The 11,332-nt window shown below is 34.5% G+C and overlaps 1 pseudogene; it reads left to right on the top strand.

Annotated features, from left to right (window-relative positions):
• The first annotated feature begins 2,508 nt into the window (after positions 1 to 2,508).
• Positions 2,509 to 4,030, top strand: LOC145030644 (epi-neemfruitin B 7-O-acetyltransferse L7AT pseudogene; annotated as a pseudogene).
• The last annotated feature ends 7,302 nt before the right edge of the window (positions 4,031 to 11,332 follow it).

Genomic DNA, 11,332 nt, shown 5'->3' with positions numbered 1-11,332 from the left:
AAAACCCTCCATAGTCTAGGGGTCTAAAATGTAAATATATGCTTGTCATATTGCAATCATACGATTGCAACAATAATTGTAACCGGCTCCTTCGAGCCTATAAATAGGGCCTTTGCCCATAAGAAATAAACAAGAGTTATTTGAGTGTTTAAGACTTGAGTTGAATCTCAAAGTTCTTCTCTGTAGAAATAGTTTGTCTATTTCTGAATAGCAAAGCCCTATCCAAACTATCCACATAATCATTCAATCATTCAACATAATCCATCATCAACACATTCTGATGCATCATTCAGGTATAATCTTCTCTTAATCTTTCTTAATTCCGTCATGTCGTTAATTTTTATAATAGTTAGTTTTGAAGAATATTGTTCAAGAACTTTTTTGGATTATTTCTTGAATTATTGTATATAATTTAGATTGTTGTCATTGTTTATGATGCGTCTCTCATCAGTGGCTCGATTTCAAGTCAATTGGTATTGGCTTGTCATCAAATATCATTTAAAGGATGCTTTCCTAATTCTCATAGAATTGAAGTTAATATGTCTTTAACTTGTTTGTACCCAATATTCAATCTATAGAACTAGATTGTCTATGGAATCTAAAGATTTTTCTTATTTTATTCTTATTCTTTTTTTTTCGCTACAATCATGAAAACCAAAAAAGAAATTCCCCCCACCCCAATTGGTATCATTTTATGATATCAAATATTTTCTTTATTTAATTTTTTTTTTACTTTTAATAAATGTTTAACAGTATAAAAAACAAAAATACACATAATTTCATACATTATCGTCAATTAAAAGTAGAAATGTTTTAATGAATTATAATATTATAATTGATCATTGTCACATGTCACAAAAAATACCATGAAAATATATTATTTTCTTGTTCTGCAAGAAATATTTTCAAATAATGATACAATGTTTAAATTTTAATTGATGCCAAAAACATTATGTTAAATGCATATTAATAAGAGTAAATTACATGAATGGTCCTTATGGTTAATGTTAATTTGTACGTTTAGTCTCTAACTTATTTTTTTTAACTCGGAATGTCCTTATTATTTTTTTTTGTTACGCGTTTCGTCCGTTTCGTATCTAAAAAAAACTATTTTTTCCTTGATTTTTTAATTTATTTAAATAAACACACTCTCAACCCCATCCTTACCTTACCTTATCTACCCCACAATTTTTCCATATTTAAAAAATAGTTTTTTTAGGTAAGAAATGAACAAAAAACTTAACAAAAACAAACATTAAAGACTAAACGTGTAACAAAAACAAATAGTAGGGATCTTCCGAATTAAAAAAATAAGTTACGGACCAAACGTATAATTACCCCAAACCATATAGACCATTCTTGTAATTTACTCTATTAATAATAAGAAAACTGTATTTTTCATGGGTACTTTTTTTTTTCTTTTGGTGTCAAAAATCTATGTCTATAATTCAGTTTATAATTATAAGATCAATTTCACTTTAAAATTTAATCATAGTAAACGTTGACTAACATATTCCCTCAGTCCCAAAATTATTGTCTACGTTTAATTCTTTGAGTCTCTTTTGTTTAACTTTGATCTTAAATAATTTACATTTTGTTATATAATTTTTTATGCAAGATATATGAAAAGATTATTTTTTAAATGTATTTTCATTGTTATAAGTTTTATCAAAAATTATATAACACAAATAAAGTTATTTATAATCAAAATTGACATGAAAAGACTTTAAAAATCAAACGTGAACAATAATTTTGAAGAGGGAGTAGTTTATTAAAAAGTCAACTTTATTATTTTTTAATATATATTAAACATAGATGTGTTGTCATCAAATAAAAATAAACATTGTATCCCTGTTACAAAGATTCCTAAGGAAACAAGAAAACTCCTCTTTTTTTGAGTTTTTTTTTTTTTTTTTTTTTTTTTTTTGTGACGGTTATAACAATCAATTATAATAACGTAATTCATTAAAGTATCTTATTTTTAACTGAAAAAAATACATGAATTATGTGCTTTTATGTTCTTTATACTATATTAAACATATACTAAAAAAATTGAAATAAAGAAAATAAAAAATTAATATTTTTAAAACATAAAAAAAGTAAAAAACTTAAATTAAAAAAAATGATATAAAAAAACTGAAAATACAAGAAAAAAACACTAGTTTAATAAATATTTTTAAAACTATACTATATTTGATAAATATTTTTTACAATAATAGAAACTTTAATTTTAAAAGTTTATATTTTTTCATTGGAAATATGCAAAGTAGCTAGTATTAAAAGGCTATTTTGGTGGAAGGCAAACTTAGACTTCTCATTCTATACTATAAAATCTATACATTTTTATTGACCTTAAATTTCAAAATGAAGAAAATAAGGATCACACATTCACACTTGCCTTCAGCAGGAAAATAATATGAGCCAGTTGTATACATGTTAAGCTAGAGTCAATTACAATCATTTGAATAGAATATTACAATTTGCATAGTGGCATGTATATGACCAATCATACCCTCTATAAAAATGCTTTCCAATTACTTCATTTTTGCAATACCAACCTTGTATACACTTGCAAGAAAACTGTTTGACATGGAAATCGAAATTGTTTCCAAAGAATGCATAAAACCATCGTCCCCAACACCATCCCACCTGAAAACATTCAAGCTTTCTGCGTTGGATTACATCGTTTTAACTCCTTTCATTCCAGTCACATTGTACTACCCAAATTCTGATGGCATAACCATTACTGAAGCTCTCGAAAGGTCTACCACTCTAAAAGAATCTCTGTCAAGGACCTTGACACAGTTTTACCCTCTCGCAGGTACCATCTTAGATGATTTTACCATTGACTGTAATGACAATGGTGCTCAGTATATTGTTGCCAAGGTTAATCGTCGTCTTGACGAGTTTCTGAACAATCTTGACCTCCCATCGGTGAATAGGTTTTTACCATGTGAACCGAGTTTCAGTGGGTCAACTGCAGGTTCTCCTGTGACTAACGTTCAAATCAACGTTTTCGAATGTGGTTCCATTGCTATCGGCTTGTGCATCTCGCACAAGGTCATTGATGGTGCTGCACTGACAGTTTTCCTGAAGGGATGGACCAACATGGCTTGTGGATCAACGGAAATGGTGCACCCGAACTTCACAGCACCATCTCTTTTCCCTCAGAAGGTCTTGTCGCTTAAAGCGACATCAATGGGGCTATCTATGCCGCTGTTAAAGCAAGGGAAATGTACCACAAGAAGATTCGTGTTTGAATCAGATTCGGTAGCCAAATTGAAAGCCGAAGCGATCCAAAACGGTCTCCAAAGGGCATCACGTCTCGAGGTTGTTTCCGCTTTCATCTGGAAGTGTGCCATGGCAGCTTCTAAAAAAGTTTGTGGGTTCCAGAAAGCATCGGGTTTTAGCCAAATCGTGAACCTTCGCACAAAACTCAACCATCCCATGTCACAGAACTTCATTGGGAACTTGGTTTGGCTTGTACTAGCTACATCCGAAGCTAACCACGAGCCCACAATGCATGGTTTGGCGAGAAGGGTGCGGGAATCGACATCAAAAGTCAATAGCGAGTTTGTGGAAAAATCACAAGGCGATGAAGGGCATCTTGTGATGCAAAAGTCGCTTGAAGATTTGGTGGAGATCCTGTCGAAAGAGACCATGGATGTGTACGGTTTCACGAGCCTGTGCAAGTTGGGTTACTATGAATTTGATTTTGGTTGGGGGAAACCGATATGGATGACAGGTATAGTAGCCGAAGGGAGCCCGGTGTTCATGAACATGGTGAATATGTTGGATATGAAATCTGGTGAAGGAGTAGAAACATGGGTGCACTTGGATGAACCGGAAATGGAGATACTAATGAAGAATCAAGAGTTACTTGCATATGCTTCGTTAGATCCAAGTCCATTGAAAAATGGAAATTAAACCTATGGTGCAACGGATCAACGTATATTATGTTATGTTTTCATTTAATGCGATGTATTTTCCTATATTAATATAAGTCAATAATTAATTGGGTATTATTCTACATACATTTCACTCATATAAAAAATCAAATATAAAAGTCAAACATAAAAGTACACACGCTCATAAGATACGTATAGAATTAGTCAAATTATAATGGTAACTGGACTTTTTTAAATGGAAATAACAGGTTTGACTTTATAGTCGTGAATTGTGATGCAAATTAACGTTTAAATATATAATTACGAACCATTTTGTATCCAAGGAAAAATTAAAGGCATTCGACTTACAGGATAGCATGTATCGAGTAGTTGGTAGTGTGTTATTAAATGTTACGTACGATAGTTTTTAGAATTGAAACATTTTGTTTAAATTAAAAGATAAAAGTTAGAGTTCCAAATAGAATTTTATGTTCAAATCGAAAGGTTTTGTTAAATGTTAGAACCTTTTAAATGTTCCCAAGCATCTGTATCAAACACACCTTAAACTATACAAACCATTAAAATATAGAAATTGTAGGAATATAATTCCTTTATTTATGACCTTGGACCATTTATGTAATGTTTTTTATTGATGGTATACTTATAGTTTATATCCTAATGTTATCATTATGATGTATTTGGTCCCTATACTTATATAATGTTGACATGTGATTAGACCTGGCAATGGAGCGGGTTTTAACCCTGATCCGATCCAAACCCTTAACAATTATATGGGTTTGGAGCACAGCTTTTGATCTGTTTATCCGTTAACGACCCGTACCCACTAACCCTTTTATTAAAAGGGTCGGGTATAGATCAGCACCGATCCGCTCCGTTTATAACCCGCCCCATATAAATTTTAGAAATATAAATTTATATTTTATATTACCTAGAGTTACATTAAATTCCAATCAGAAATCCAAAAAGAAAAGGCCAATGACTAAATTGTTTTTACATAGGAGTCAAAGACTCAACTTCTAGACTTCCAGTCTTCTACTATTCTCCCAAGATTCATGATTTCATTTCCTTTATATTTCATCATGTAATCACCAGTTTCATTTATAAATCAATAAGGTTATTTATCAACTGGAAGAAAGTTTGTAATTTCTATTTTCTATCAATGCAATCGACGCTCAAAAACCAATCTAAAGTAACTAAAATAAGGATTTTAATTCCAATAGAAATTCCTCGAGTATATAATGTGTTTTCTAAATCAAAACTTAGTTTTATTTAATAAACGTGATTTTATGATTTAAGTAAAATGTGTTTTATTATTCAAAAAACCTACGGGTTACAGAGTGGGTTTGGATCGGATTTTGAAATTTGTTAAAAGGGTTTGGATCAAGTTCGATTCGCTCCAAACCCGCCACATTGCCAGGTCTACATGTGATGGATGTGTGTGACATAACTATTATATAAAGGACAAAAACGTTTCTCTCTAATATTTTACCAAAATCAAAAATCATGTTCTCTCTCACTGTTTCTTTCACGATCAAGAACAAAATACAATAGGACAAAATTGATTGCCAAGTCTCCATCATATATTGTAACAGCCCAAAAAACATGGATAAAATTTAATTTTAATTTAATCAAAAACCATCAAGTATTTAAAACAACCCCACACAAAGTATGTCATTGTGTGAATAATCATCAGAGTACAAAATTTAAATCAGAAGAAAATAGAGAATATGGGTGGATGCGATGAGATCATGCCAATCACTTCCATTTCGTATTGGAAGTACCTGAAACCATAAACGTAATTGTAAGCACAAGGCTTCGTGAGTTTCCCCAAAATACAACCTACAATACACATAAACACATAACAACATGTGGATGTGTCATGTCCGTATCAACCTCATATGACAACAAGTAGTTGTGTCAGGTCCGTATCAACCCTAGATGACAAGAAGTAGTTGTGTCAGGTCTGTATCAATCCCATAGGACATCAAGTAGCTATGTCAGTCCATATCTATCCCTGAGCCCAGATTGGCTCTCTCTCTCTCTCTCTCTCTCTCTCTATCTATCTCTCTCAATAAAACATCTAAGGCCAAAAAGTTGCAACCTTTATGCCTTTACATGGCTACAAGGAGCCCAACAATAAAAACCTAACTTATTCAATCATTTACTACTCCATAACTCTTGCATAGAAGCAACGAAGACCCAAGCTTATATTTTTATTACATAAATCACCCTAAAACATCTGAAAGAACAACTTAAAGGCTTTAGAGTATTCCATACTCACAAGGTCAAAGCTTTAGGATAAAAGAGCGTAAATCTAAGCTTGAACAAGATCTAAATAAATATGCATCATGTTTGGAGCTTTATACCTCTAAAAGATGTACAATGATGAGTAGTTGTTGGATCCAAACACTTGAGAGCAAAACCCCTTCCTTGATGATCTTCCTTCACACACAAGAATACACAAAACTCACTCAAAAGCTTCAAATCTCACTCTCGAGTCTAGGGTTTTTATTCATAGGGTTTAAAGGAATGGAGGTTGGGTGATGAGAAGGGTTGGAGGCCATAAAGTCTTTAAATAGGGTCAAAACCCTAAACATTAGGGGTTGTCCCCTGATTACATATGTCCAACGTACATACATGTACGCCCAATGTACATGGTTAACTCCGCGATTCTCATGTCAAGCTCCTACGCACAGCATAGGGACTAATTTGTCAACTTTTTAACACACGAAGCTAGAAAGGAGATTACCTGTAACACTTGGTGTTACAAATCTCCCTCATTTCATCCTCAGGCTCCCAAGTCAATTTTGAGCCTTTCCGGTGTTGCCATTGCACCTTTACTAGGTTCACCTCTTTGTTGCATAGAGTGATATTGCCATATTTATACTTATTTTTAGGCAATATTTAAGTACATGTTTATATATAAACTGGTAATTTGTTTAGAATAAAGGTACTTATGAGTTTAAATGTTATTTGCAGCCAAAAAGAAGACATTTTGAAGAAAATGGGCTAAAAACGTCAAAGGAAGAAACTTTGGGACTTAAAAGATTAAAGGACAAGAAAATAATGGAAAAGCGAATTAACGATGTGAATATCTTAATATTCACGACGTGAGTCTATGTTCTAGAAGATATGTACGCAGGTGAAGGAATCCTTGACGGGCACGGTTATCTGGAACTCACCACGTGAATATCTTGTCATTCACGACGTGAATATCTTGTCATTCACGACGTGAATGATGAAACTCAAGAGACTATATATATTCTTGGCCATTACGATTTGAAAAAAATTGGTGGCTGAGAGGGGTTCCTAAAGACGAAAAATCAGAAAAGAAAAATACCTGGAAGCTGGTTTCAACACCAAGGAAGTAGAAGTACATAAATTTATTCATAGTTTGGTACACTTTAATTTGTTTTGGATTATAACATCCGTTTGTTTAACTGTTAATATGTCCAGCTAAATCTAGCTACTTCTATTAGCTAGATGAAGCTAGAACTCATGGTTTTAATGCATTAGATTTGACTTTAATTGTTGGTGATATGCTTGTGTTGATTGATTTTACCTAGCATGCTTGAATTAGTTATTTAATTACTTTGAATCCTTGTTTTGTGTAGTTAGTGAACACAATGCTGCATGAACTTGAATACCTAATAATATAGTGAACGTTAGTTATTGGAGCTAAGATCAAACCAATCTTAGAATAGTAATTGAATAATTAAATTAAGTTGTGTTAGAGAACTTATATTATGACTATAATTGTGTTTTGATTAATCAATCTTTCATGGCTCCAATCTTACTTAATAATTGATTCTGTGTTAACTATTGTATGAACATAAATAGAATTACATGAAATGATTAATAATTAGTAGAGTTAGAACTAAACTACTAATACTATAATAATTGGTCACCAACAGTAATAGTTATAGCCAATGTATAACCATTGAGTGAAAGTGGATTCGAACTAATAGAAGTATTTTATTTATTGATTAAGTTATCGTTAAAGAATTAAGTTCATCTAAACTTGCAAAATTAGATAAAAACCCTTTTAGCTCGTTAATAATTAGATTAATTTAATAGTAAATTAGTGACACCGTTCCCTGTGATCGACACCCGACTTACCTAAGCTATACTGAAATCTAATTAGGTACACTGCCTATAAGTGCATAGTTAGTTAACTTTGTTAGGTTATAAATATTAAAATTAGTGGGTACTTTCGTGCACATCAAGTTTTTGGCAATGTTGTCGGGGATCGAACCCGGGTCACCCGCGTGACAGGCGGGAATACTTACCACTATACTACAATGACTTAATTTATTTGATTTAGGTTAATCGATCCTTTTTGTGGGTAAAACATGCAAAAAGTTAATTTTCCAGCAAAAGTTTTAGTTTTAGTTTTTTATTCTCTGTTTTCCAAAAAAAATTATTTGCTTATTATTTTTTACAAAACTCACGACGTGAATTTTTAGATTCACGACGTGAGAACTGTGAATTTTAGTTTTCCTTAGTTTTTAGTTTATTTGTCTATTTTGGTTGATTTTTACGTTGACTATATTTATTATCTATAGGAGTTCATGACCAGAGGCTCAAACACACCTTTGGTGCCACCACTTGAAGATCCTGAGTCTGCAATTAACAAGAAGAAGATGCCCTTACAAGAAATTAAATCAGTGTTTTCAAAGAAATTAGGGAAGAAGACTGGGGAGTCAAGTTCATCCTCGAACAGCAAAAGAAAGCTTGAACACTTGGATCAAATACTGTAACGACCCCAGTTCGGGTATGTTCTTTAATGGTTATTTTTCTAAGTATTCAAGAGGGACTCAACGAGTCTGTTGCCCGACTCGTCGAGTAGAGACCGGATTTCCAGCACGTGTAAGTGGGCGACTCGACGAGTCCATAATCTGGACTCGGCGAGTCCGCCAACCTGGAAGAAACCCTAGATCCACGGGTTTTGCACCCTATATAATCCCCCTTATGCACCCAATCTAGCCTCCCTCACCCTCAGAATGTTTCATAGCTATACCCAAACCTATCTTGAGTGTTTTTGGGCATTTTTGTGTAAGAAGTGAAGATTGGAAAGAGGAGGAAGGCTAGATCCAAAGGAGAAGAAGGGGAACAAGATCTTGCATCCATTTCAGAGTCATTTGAGGTATTAATCGGACCCTTTCTGTTCTTTGGTTGTTTTTCTTCAAGAATCTCATTTAGGTTACCTTTTTGCCCATTTGTGAGCTTAATCTAGTATGGGAGCTCGTGTAAGTGTTATAGCTTTCAGATCTAATCATATTTTTGTCCCAAAACCCATATCTAATACCTTTCTTGAGCCTTGTTGCATACAAACCCTAGATCTAGCCTTATTCATGCATTTTAAGCCTATAAACTTCTTTAGGAGTGTATGTGAACGTAAAAATGGAACCTTTACATGCAAACCAAGCCTTAGGTGCCCAGATCTATCAGTTGGATGAATTGGTTTTGAGCAGAATTATCTGAATAGTAATTGCATGCATGCGACTCGTCGAGTCGAGTCGCGAGTCCAAGACAGTCTTCATACCTCTAGATCAGACTCGTCGAGTTGTTCATACAACTCGACGAGTCACAGCCAGAGTGTTCATACGTTGAATGAGGACTCGACGAGTTGTTCATACAACTCGACGAGTCGGACGCAGATCGACGAGGTGATAGCATAGAAGGGGAACTCATCGAGTCTATGCCAAACTCAACGAGTAGTAGCGATCAGAAGCAGAGAAGTGAGGGTGAGGACTCGATGAGTTGGTGACCCAACTTGACAAGTTAGGTCAACTGTATGTTGACTTTGACCAATAGGGTTGACTTTGACCAGGGGTAAAATAGTCATTTTACCCTCAGTATAGTTATTAGTATTTGATTCAATGTGTTATGGAAATTTTAGCCGGGAAGATACCGGAGCAGCAGCAGACAGTTTCCAGAGCCGTTCATTTACCAGCGAGTTTACGAGGTGAGTTTTCTTCCAGTAGGAACAGGTCTAAGGCCACAATGCTGGCCCGTTTAGCTAGTAGTAGTTTCCGGACTTCGGTCCGATGCAGTTTTTAGTATGTTTGATGCCTTCGTGGCTCAGATAGGATTTATGTGTTATGTGTTCCGGGCTACGGCTCGGTGCAGTGTGCAATTTATGTGTTCATGCTAGTTAATATGTTTATGCCATGTTATGTTATACTCAGTCAGTTCCGGACTTCGGTCCAATGCAATTAGTTCCGGACTTCGGTCTAATGCAGTCAGTTTGGACTTCGATCTGATGTAGACGCCGGATTTCTGTCTGATGCAGAGGGCAAGGCCCTGGTTAGTTCCGGATTTCGGTCCGATGCAGTGGGCAAGGCCCAGTATGTGTTTATATGTTGTTTTATGGTATGTGGTAGTTTAGGGGAGCTCACTAAGCTTTGTGCTTACAATTTCAGTTTTGGTTTCAGGTACTTCCGCAAGTAAAGGGAAGGGCTCGGGTTGATGGCATCGCACACACCATAACTTCAGCTTTATTCCTAGGAGTTTTGTTCATATACTTAGATATGATTTGATACAGTTCTTGATATGACATTTTTATTATGGCTTTGAGATACCCGACATATGGTTTTATTATATGACATTCAGTGTTATGAGTTTTATTATTATTTAAAAACAAAAGTTTTGGGTCGTATTTCTGGGATGTTTCAAGTTGGTATCAAAGCCTTGGTTTGAGGGATTCGGGCACACTTCCGGGTGTGTCTAAACTCAAACTAAGGAAATGGTAAAATGCTTTTCTAAAGAAAAGAGTTTTAGAAAAGTAAAAAGATTTTTAGAAAGATAAGAACTTTGAAAAGAGAAAAGGGTGTGGTGCATGCGATCAGTCGGGCTCAAGTAAGTACTCCCAAACTAACCATACAACAGTATGTATCCGTTAATGTTGAGTTTCAGTTTCAGTTTCAGTAGAACAGCATGCTAGTATAGGACTAGGGATCTAGGAGGATGCCTTATATGTCTGCTTTATGTGTTTTAACTTTATAAGGATTGCATGCTAGCATTGAGTAGTCAGCAATAGGATAACATGTTTAGGTTATGCCTGATAACATGAGCTTAGCATTGTATGCTAGCACTGTTTCCCATTATGAGGATAGATATGCTTGAGTAGTCTCCTATGTCTGAATGTTGCTTGCTTTGTGCTTTGTGGGACTCTAAGTGATGGGAGTTAGCCATTAGGTGAATGTGTCACGTCACATGTGAACAGGGTTGAATAATCTCAGAGTGCTAGACTTAGCCCTATTGCGCAGCTCTTGTCTGAGTCTAATCGTTGTAGGGATGAGTATTTTACTTGAAGGATTATCTGAGCCTCGCCGCATGTGATGGTATTCAGGTGATGGCTAATTGGCATCACAAGGAAGCCTTCAACAGCTAAGGAATGGATCGGGTATAGTGAGAGAATT

This window comes from Lactuca saligna, chromosome 2 (assembly GCF_052625555.1).
Source record: "Lactuca saligna cultivar CGN05327 chromosome 2, ASM5262555v1, whole genome shotgun sequence".
Classification (NCBI taxonomy): domain Eukaryota; kingdom Viridiplantae; phylum Streptophyta; class Magnoliopsida; order Asterales; family Asteraceae; genus Lactuca; species Lactuca saligna.
This window is presented reverse-complemented; position numbering and strand designations above follow the sequence as displayed.